This window comes from Gopherus evgoodei, chromosome 12 (genome assembly GCF_007399415.2).
Source record: "Gopherus evgoodei ecotype Sinaloan lineage chromosome 12, rGopEvg1_v1.p, whole genome shotgun sequence".
Classification (NCBI taxonomy): Eukaryota; Metazoa; Chordata; order Testudines; family Testudinidae; genus Gopherus; species Gopherus evgoodei.
This window is the reverse complement of record NC_044333.1, coordinates 14,236,117-14,246,580: the sequence shown is the minus strand read 5'-3', so window position 1 is coordinate 14,246,580 and position 10,464 is coordinate 14,236,117. Positions and strand designations below refer to the sequence as shown.

General features: G+C 49.6%; 1 long non-coding RNA gene across 1 annotated transcript; it reads left to right on the top strand.

Annotated features, from left to right (window-relative positions):
• Positions 1-53: 53 nt before the first annotated feature.
• On the top strand, positions 54-9,772 carry LOC115660327. The gene is made up of 3 exons (XR_004002800.1): positions 54-595; positions 3,303-3,367; positions 9,097-9,772. It is a non-coding gene; the product is annotated as an uncharacterized LOC115660327 (long non-coding RNA).
• The last annotated feature ends 692 nt before the right edge of the window (positions 9,773-10,464 follow it).

The following is a 10,464-nucleotide window of genomic DNA, read 5'->3' as shown; positions in this document are numbered from 1 at the left end:
CCACCCGCCCCACCCTTGGGAGAGAGCCAGGCCCAGCTCTTTGCTCCCAGCCGCCGGCCTGTCGCAGCGAGGGTCCCGATTCCAGTCACCCGCTGAGCCGCTGGCGTCCCTCCGGTGACCCAGCCGGAGCTGCCGCAAGGCAGGGGGTGGGTCCCGGGCTTCTCCTGGGAGAGGAGAGCCGGGTTTTAGCTCACGGCTGTGCGGCTCCGCCGGCGTAAGCCCGCGCCCGCAGATTCGGGCGCGCTTAGCGGAGGGACGCCGTGGTTTGGAAAGACCAGACTCCTACAAAGCAGGGGCGGACTCGCGGTTGCTTTGTTGGTCACGCAGTGATGCCAATTTGCGGTCCTGTTTCTTACGTCCGCAGTGACACCCTTTCTTCAATATACTTTCCTGCCCTTGCTCATGGTGCACCTCACCTGCAGTTCCGAATAACCTGCACGGGGTTCATGTAATTCAGCACGTGGGCCAGTCGCCAGACCAGGCGTCTTGTACTGGAGCATTGCTCTAGTGGAGATTTGAGGAGACTGCATAGTGGCTAGGGCATGGCAGAGAGTGCTATTCCAGAGAGCATGTTTTCGTCTGCACATCTATTCAGGTAGGGGGGCTCTTTGGGCCTGTAACCATTTCCCTGCATTGCATAGAGTCACTTACATTCACTTTGCAGTGGTATAATATAAGAGACTACCATTCTGATCTGGCGATGTTTGACACCCACTCTAGATTTGCTTTGCGCTATTGTACATTCAGTGACTACAGAGTTACAGGGAATCAGGCCCTTATATGGGAGAAGACAAAAGGGTGAGAGGTTTAAGAATAACGCTCTGACAGCACTTCATATCTGACCTGGGATCTCTCTGGTGTTCTACAGTTGGACCTTTGCCTAGCAATAAACTGAAAATATGGTTAAATTGTGGTCATTTTGTCGTGAAGACAAAGACCCATTAGTGGCTGTATTAAAACCAATATACATACTTCTCTTGTAATCCAAAACAGATTTGAACAGAAGTGAAAAGCTGCTGTGACAAGCGCTAAAGTGCTCTGGCTTCTGGGAGATTGCTTAGTCAAGAAAGGAAGTGTGCTATTTCCATTAAAGAATCAGTCTTGAATATAAATGTTCCTTACATGGATTTTTAATTCAGATATATACAAAAATCACCACAGGGGGCTAGATAAACAACACTCATCTACCCACAGTACTAAATACATTGTCCAGATATATAATTATAACCCTTTCTAATAGGGTTAGAGATACCAGTTTAGTATAATTTTACTGGACTTTACATACAAGAACTGCAATAGCTAAGAAAGGGATAAAATAGGACAGTCTTCTTTTCATTAGAATCAATAAGCTGTAAAGTATTATTTTAATCAGTTCAGGAACTCCTCTGGGGAGCTATAATTAATGGTGTTATATAATCTAAGAAAATGTTTGTGCAACCTGAATACTTTCAGCTTCTTTTATTGGTTCTCCTAATGAGCCATCAGATTCTTGGCAAAAGCATACATAGCAAATACTAAAATAATCTTTTTCTGACAACTAACTAACACAAACCAGTTTCCAATACATAAGTATCAGTGAAAAGTTTTTACTTACAATAGAGTTTAGCCCTACACAGCTGCAAAATAAGACAAGCAAAACATGAATGAAACTCAACGGAATCTGTTCTTATTCCTAATTAGGTCTTTCTCTGAGTCCAGTAGAGTGAAGTTACAAAAGTGATATACCATTGCTAATGCCATTTATTTGTCAAGGTTTGGAAAATGGCAACAAAATCCATGCCATCCTGAAGTATACAAATTATAGGGAAAATGACAAATAAATAAATACAGGTTTTAAAGTCTCTGTCATATCACCAACATGCTCATGCCTTTGTCATCAGTTGTCTTGATTATTATAACCTTCTCCTCTCTGCTTATCTTCAAAATGCTGCTTCTAAATCTTTCCAAATGCCATTAAAGTCCTATTCCTCTTTTGTTCCAACCATACCACTACTGCCCTTCTTGATTTTGTCTTTTATTGCATCATATTCAAGCTTCTCATTCTTACCTTCAGAGTCCTATACAATCTCGCCGCTACCTGTATTCCTGTCATAAGTTCATTCTACTTACTCTCTTGCTTCATACACTCATTCCTTTCTCCTGTTTTCAGAATGATGCCTTTTCTCATGTTGTGTCCACTACACTTAGAACAGTCTCCCACCTCTTTTCTGCTAACAGCCCTGTCTCTCTTCCTTCTGTCTCTTCTTTAAAGTCCATTTCTTACAGAAATCCTTTCTACATTTATCTCTTCATCACTGGTCTCTCCACACCCACCTACTTGTGTTTTGTCTGCATTAGGTCCCAGTCCAAGTTCTAAATCAGTGGGACGTTGCAGGGTGTGTCTGTCTGAGTAGATCCCTCTACAAGATCAGTACCTTATACTGCAAGCTCTCTAGGGCATGGATCATGTCCCAGTGTGAGTCGTGTACAACATTCTGTACATTTACAGTGCTGAATAGATGTATCACAATGATAACGTTAGGCAGAATTTTCACATTTTAACTTTTGTACCAAGAGGCAAGGCAAGTATCCCTAGTAGAAGAAAACTTTTCTTTAGTACCATACTTTTGACATTACAAACACCAAGTACACTGTAATTTTAAACTTTTTATTTAAGTAGGGTATGTGTGTGTATATATATATATGTATATATACACACACACACAATAAAATAATTCACTTTATGTGCCTTCTTACTGGCTTTTTGGAATAAGATCTAATGTGTCCAGTTAATATCCGATACATCTATTAAGGAACCATCTTTTTTTATCCTTACTTTCAGAACAATGGGTTTCATGACCTAATGATGGATTTTCCATCTCTAACTTTTATGATCTTATTATTAAAACTATGATCATAGTACATTGTATTTATTACAGTTAGATCTATAATCATATTAGTATTATTCAATTACCTGCCTAAAAACTATTGCTGGTGCACAGTGACTGCTATGTTCCACCTCAGAGGAGGTTGATTGCTGCCCATCAAGTCTATAAAGCATCTAGAGATCTTTTGAGATGAAAGGTCTAAGCAAAAATATATATATATATTTATTATTACTATTACTACAGTACTTATAAAATGAACGTAGGTCACTTGGCATCATGTCAGACTCCAAGCCCTCAGTCAATAGTCATGTAGATCACTTTGCTCTTGCTTTTAAAGCAAAGTAAACCATTTTTAGTAAGGTATTTTATGGTTTATAATTATATAAAATGTATCAATGTCATTTTAAGATGAGTTACTTGTTACTATTCACATAGGGCTGGATCATGCTTCCTTTGATGTCCATGGTAAAATCACTACCAGACTTCACTAGGAATGGAAGGTGGGTTCTCAATCATTTCATTAGAAATATAAGGCAGTCCTCAAAAAAGATGGTTACTCACCTTTGTAACTGTTGTTCTTCGAGATGTGTTGCTCATATCCATTCCAGTTAGGTGTGCGCGCTGCGCGTGCACGTTCGTCGGAAAACTTTTTACCCTAGCAACTCCAGTGGGCCGGCAGGTCGCCCCCTAGAGTGGCACCGCCGTGGCGCTCGATATATACCCCTGCTGGCCCACCCGCTCCTCAGTTCCTTCTTGCTGGCTACTCCGACAGTGGGGAAGGAGGGCGGGTGTGGAATGGATATGAGCAACACATCTCGAAGAACAACAGTTACAAAGGTGAGTAACCGTCTTTTCTTCTTCGAGTGATTGCTCATATCCATTCCAGTTAGGTGAATCCCAAGCCTTACCTAGGCGGTGGGGTCGGAGTGAGAGGTCGCGGCATGAAGCACTGCAGAGCCGAAGGCCGTGTCCTCTCTGGACTGCTGGACCAGGGCGTAATGGGAAGCGAAGGTGTGGACGGAGGACCAGGTCGCCGCCCTACAGATCTCCTGGATGGGCTCACGGGCGAGGAAAGCCATCGATGATGCTTGTGCCCTGGTGGAGTGCGCAGTCACATGGCCCGTAGGGGTGTGAGCCAAGTCATAACAGGTCCTGATATAGGACGTTACCCACGAGGATATCCTCTGTGAGGAAATGGGAAGCCCCTTGACTCGGTCCGCTATTGCCATGAAGAGCTGGGGGGATTTGCGGAACGGTTTGGTCCTTTCCACATAAAACGCAAGTGCCCGACGGACATCAAGCGAGTGGAGCTGTTGCTCCCTGCGGGACGAATGGGGCTTTGGGAAAAAGACGGGGAGGAAGATCTCCTGGTTGACATGAAAGGCTGAGACCACCTTGGGGAGAAAGGCAGGGTGCGGTCTCAGCTGCACTTTGTCTTTATGAAAGACCGTATACGGGAGATCTACCGTGAGGGCCCGGAGCTCTGACACCCGTCTGGCTGAGGTGATGGCCACCAGGAAAGCAGTCTTCCAGGAGAGAGAGAGCAGGGAGCAAGTCGCTAACGGCTCAAATGGAGGGCCCATGAGCCGAGTCAGAACTAGGTTAAGATCCCAGGTAGGGGCAGGGGGTCGAACCTGGGGGTAGAGGCGTTCCAGTCCCTTCAGGAATCTAGTCACCATAGGGTGAGAGAAAACCAAACGGCCATCTCCTCCCGGATGAAAGGTGGAGATAGCCGCCAGGTGAACCCGAAGGGATGATATCGCCAGGCCCTGCTGCTGTAGGGACCAGATGTAATCCAGAATATTGGCGATAGAAACCTCCATAGGGAGGAAACCCCTCTCCGTGCACCAACAGGAGAAACGCTTTCACTTGGCCGAGTACGTTGCCTTAGTGGAGGGTTTCTTGCTGCCCAGGAGTACTTGACGTACCAGGGTAGAGCATCGTAGTTCCGACCTGGTCAGCCACGCAGGAGCCACGCCGTGAGGTGCAGAGACTGGAGGTCCGGGTGACGGAGCCTGCCATGGTCCTGGGTGATCAGGTCCAGGTTAAGGGACAGAGGGACTGGGTCGACTAGAGACAGATCCAGCAACATCGGATACCAATGTTGCCTGGGCCACGCTGGAGCTATCATAATCAAGCGTGCTCTGTCCCTGTGCACCTTCAGAAGGACCTTGTGGACCAGCGGGAACGGAGGGAACGCATAGAGCAAGTGAGTCGTCCACGGGATAAGGAAGGCATCCGCTACCGACCCTGGCTCCCGGCCTCGAAAGGAGCAGAACGTCTGGCATTTCCTGTTCCCTCTGGACGCGAAGAGGTCCATCCGGGGACAACCCCACCTCTGGAAGAGTGAGAGGGCGACGTCCGGGCGAAGGTACCATTCGTGCGAAAGGAAGGATCTGCTCAGACGGTCTGCCAGCATGTTCCGTACTCCGGGGAGAAAGGAAGCCATGAGGTGAATGGAGCGGGCTATACAAAAGTCCCAGAGCCGCGTAGTCTCCTGACATAGGGGAGAGGATCTCGTGCCACCCTGCTTGTTGATATAGTACATGGACGTCGTGTTGTCGGTGAACACCGAGACACAGCGACCTTGAAGCTGATGGGAGAACGCTTGACAAGCAAGACGGACCGCTCTCAACTCCCATATGTTGATATGGAGGGCCACTTCCTGAGGGGACCATTGGCCCTGCATCCTCAGGGTTCCGGGGTGGGCCCCCCAACCCAGGTCCGAGGCATCCGTTGTTAGGGATACCGATGGTTGGGGCGGATGAAACGGGAGCCCCACACACACTACGGACTGGTCTAGCCACCACCGGAGGGTATCTAACACCTCCTGGGGGACGGTGATAACCACGTCCAGCAGATGTCTGGCCGGACAGTACTGCGTAATGAGCCAAGATTGGAGAGGCCTCATGCGAAGCCGCGCATAACCCGTCACAAATGTGCAGGCCGCCATGTGGCCTAAGAGGGTTAGGCATGTCCTTATAGAGGTCAAGGGGGCCGCCTGTAGGCGCCGAATGATGGCCAATAGCGACTGGAACCTGGGCGGCGGCAGAAGGGCCCTGGCCAAGGTGGAGTCCAGAATGGCCCCGATGAACTCTATCCTCTGCGTGGGGAGCAGAGTGGACTTGTCCGCGTTGATAATGAGGACCAAGGTTCGGAAGAGCCCGCTGATCCTGTGGACGTGGTTGCGGACCTGCAACTCTGATGCGCCTCGAATCAGCCAGTCGTTGAGGTAGGGGAATACGTGAATGCGACTGCGCCGGAGATGTGCGACAACGACTGCCATGCACTTTGTGAATACCCTCGGGGCCGTGGAGAGGCCAAACAGGAGGACCGCAAATTGATGATGATGGCAGTCAACCACGAACCGAAGGAAGCGTCTGTGTCGCGGAAAAATGGCTATGTGAAAATAAGCGTCCTGCATGTCGAGGGCGGCGTACCAGTCTCCAGGATCCAGAGATGGGATAATGGTCCCCAGGGATACCATGCGGAATTTCAACTTCACCATATGCTTGTTGAGTTCTCGCAGGTCGAGGATAGGTCTGAGGCCTCCCTTGGCCTTGGGGATCAGAAAGTATCGGGAATAAAACCCCTTGCCCTTCTCGTTCTCCGGAACCGCCTCTATGGCTCCTTTGCTGAGGAGCGACTGCACCTCCTGAAGGAGGAATTGCTCGTGAGAGCGGTCCCTGAAGAGGGATGAGGGTGGGGGGCGGGAGGGAGGGCGAGAGGTAAACTGCAGACGGTATCCCGTTTGCACAGTGCGCAAAACCCAATGGTCGGAAGTTATTTGGGTCCACGCCGGGAGGAAGAACGAAAGGCGGTTGGAAAACGGGGGGGAAGGATCCGTGGGGGAAACTGGTACAGCGTCCTCGGGTGCACCTTCAAAACGAAGGTTTGGGGCCAGGTGGGGCTTTGGAGGAGCCCTGGTTCTGCCCCCCCGGTTGCCCAACTGTCTGCGCCTGCCATTCCTGCCACGGCGCCTATTGAAGTCCTGCCGCTGGCGGTATTGGGGATACAGCCGGCGCTGCTGCTGTTGTTGCGGCCGGAAGGGTCTGCGCTGTGTCCCGGGCGTGTGCATCCCTAGGGAGCACATGATGACCTTTAGGCTTTTCAGCCTGGGGTCCGTCTTCTCCGAAAACAGGCCCTGACCTTCGAACGGGAGGTTCTGGATGGTGTATTGGAGCTCCGGCGGAAGGCCAGAAACCTGAAGCCAGGAGATGCGGCGCATTGTAACCCCTGAAGCCAGAGTTCTAGCAGCTGAGTCTGCTGCGTCCAAGTATGCCTGCAATGAAGTTCTTGCGACCTTCTTACCTTCATCAAGAATTGCCGCGAATTCTTGACGTGCATCCTGAGGCAACAACTCCTTAAACTTATCCGCTGCCACCCAGGAGTTATAGGCGTAGCGGCTAAGGAGGGCCTGCTGGTTGGAGACCCTCAGTTGGAGGGCGCCCACTGAATAGACCTTCTGGCCTAGCAGGTCCATACGCCTTGCCTCCTTGGACTTGGGTGCTGGGGCCTGTTGCCCGTGACGCTCCCTCTCATTTACCGACTGCACGATGAGGGAGCACGGTGTCGGGTGCACATGGAGGTACACATAACCTCTGGAGGGTGCCATGTATTTGCGCTCCACCCCGCGTGCAGCAGGAGGGATGGAGGCCGGTGACTGCCAGATGGTATTCGCATTGGCCTGGATAGTCCTGATAAAAGGAAGGGCGACTCTGGTGGGAGCATCTGCTGAGAGAATGCTCACCACGGGATCTTCGATTTCGGAGACCTCCTCAGCCTGCAAGTTTAAGTTCTGCGCTACACGCCTGAGGAGGTCCTGGTGCGCCCTGAGGTCGAGTGGGGGAGGGCTGGACGATGATGTGCCCGCCACTGCCTCATCGGGGGAGGACGATGATGAGACCCCCGGTAGGAGAGTGTCCACGGGAGGCTCCGTCTGAACCAGCGCCTCTGACTCCGGAGGGAGCTCAGGGTCCTGCTGGTTGGACTGGTCTTCCCCCGCCGGAGAGGGGGGAGGGCGAGATAGCGAAGCCTCTGGCACCCTGCGCTCAGATGTCACAGGCTGAGGTGGAATTTGTTGAGGGCCCTGGGCTTGATGGTACGCCCAGGGTGTCCAGAAACCCCACTGCTGGGTCCCTGATCCTGCGGAGGAGGGTCCTGAAAGAGGGCCGGGGGTCTGTCTGCGTCTAACGCGTACATACTGTCTGTCTGCGACGAGACAGATGGCTGCCTGGAAGGCCATGGAGGGGCCAAACGCGGCTGGTAGGGCTCCCTCGGTTTCGACGCCGAGGATCTTCTCGGTGCCGGGGACCGGTACCGGGAATCATACCGGTGCCAGGATCGGGACCGGGACCTGCCTCCGACGCGGTGTTGGGAGGTCAACCGAGACCTGCCTTCGACGCGGTGCCGGGAGGTCGACCGGGACCGGGACCTGCCACCAGCTCGGTGCCGGGAGGTCGACCGGGATGCTGATCGCCAATGGGAACGGCTCCTAGAGTCTCGGTGCCGGTAGCGGCGACTCGATCCAGACCGGTGCCGGGAGTAGCGGGACCGTCTGGAGGATGACCGGCGCCGCGAGTGCGACCGGTACTGCCGACGGGAGCGGTGCCGGGACTGCGAGCGGCGCCTGGAGCGAGAACGTCCACAGTGTCGGGACCTCGAAGGTGATCGGTGCCGGCTGGGTGAGTCCGGAGACGGAGCTCGCATTGTCGCCGGCTTGCCTCTGGATACAACCCGCACCGGGGGTACCGGGGGTTGAGGCTGGATAGGCTCCGTAAGAGCAATTAGGTCCTGTGCCGAAGCGAAAGTCTCTGGCGTCGAAGGGACCCATAGCTCAACCCCTACAACTATTTACAACTAACTACCTACGAGAACAGTAAAACGAAGGAGAGCTAGGGACGTGGAGGACAGCTATGCCGCGCTCCACAGTTCCAACGACCAACACGGCGGTAAGAAGGAACTGAGGAGCGGTTGGGCCAGCAGGGGTATATATCGAGCGCCATGGCGGCGCCACTCTAGGGGGCGACCTGCCGGCCCACTGGAGTTGCTAGGGTAAAAAGTTTTCCAACGCGCGGCACGCATACCTAACTGGAATGGATATGAGCAATCACTCGAAGAAGAACAAGATATTCTTGAATTCAAAATTAAAATTATGTTCAATGCTGTTCTGCTAAGTGCAATAAAATCACGACCCCACCAACATTGATCCTATTTGTTTTCCCCTTAGAAGGCCTTGTTCTCCCCTTTATATATTGACCTGGGATTGCTGTCTCTCTCTCTGTGCCTGCACCAGACTTACTGATCTCCAGGGTTAGGAATAGCAATGTTACCTGAATAACTCATGTGTGTTGGGGGGAGTCAGATGAGATCTTAAACTACAATTCTGTATATTCTACACACATAAAGATAATTGTATGATTTCACTCTGAAAGATTTAGGGATACCGTTTTTATGAAAAGATGCTATATAAAATAAAGTTGTGTTGTAGTTACTGATTTTATTCCTGACTTTTTGAGAATGTTTTTTTGTAATTGTTTGGATACTCCTGGACCTGTCGTCAGTTTTCAGATATTCACATAGTAATAATACTAATAATTAATAATAAATACTTCATAATAAAAAGCATGAGCAAATACCCTGTTATACCAAAAGTATCTGTGACTGGATCTTGTTAAGATATTTGCATAGGTTCGTCTTCTCATATAGATGAAAGCACCAGATTCAAAGGTAAATCAAAGGAAAATGACAATCCACAGGACATGACATCCCTGACAGCACATCAGCAGTCTAAATGTTTGATGGATCCAGTAAGCCACTTCAAAGGCACCAACGTGAATGCCTAAGGATTCTGCCCTGTAACCAGCTGCTCCTTTATGGAAAAAATTGTGAAAATGCCATCCAAAGAGGAAAATAAAGCTATTATTGTATCACCCTTTTATCCACTTATTTTTGTTTTCTTAAAATATTAACTTTTCTTTTAGTTTTATTACATAAAAAAAGTTTTATATTATTAACATTTAAAACTAAAACTATTGAGAACATAATTTAGGGTTTCATCATTGGCCTTCCTCTGCTCCCATGATTGCAATGCAGCACTGATTGCTTTTGAAAATCCCACTTTACAGGCCAATGTTTTGTGTTTTGTCAGGTTAGAGAAACACACTGGCAGGACACTCCTAAATGCTATCAAGACCAATACATTTTGATACTTGTCTTGGACCTCTGGTTAGGAAAAAAAAATTGTACTTGAGTTCCAGCACCATCTCTTATCCACACTTATATATACACCAGCACCACTCACCTGCACCCCACAGCCCCATTCACTTGCAACTAGAATGACCAGCTCTCAGGTCTATCACCAGGTGACTGCCTGCTCAGAGGGGAGACAAAGAGGATGATTGCTGAAGTAGGAAGGAGCCCTGGCTTTGTGCACTGGCCTTGTAAAATAGAATCCTGTCCTGCGGTCTAGCCATTCCATTTCTGGTACAACTGAACCCTGCAAAGGTGGATTTAATATTTATTTTTATGTTGTTTTTTTAAATTTTGATTTCATACAAATACTTCATTTAAAAAAAACTTACATTAAAGAATGCTA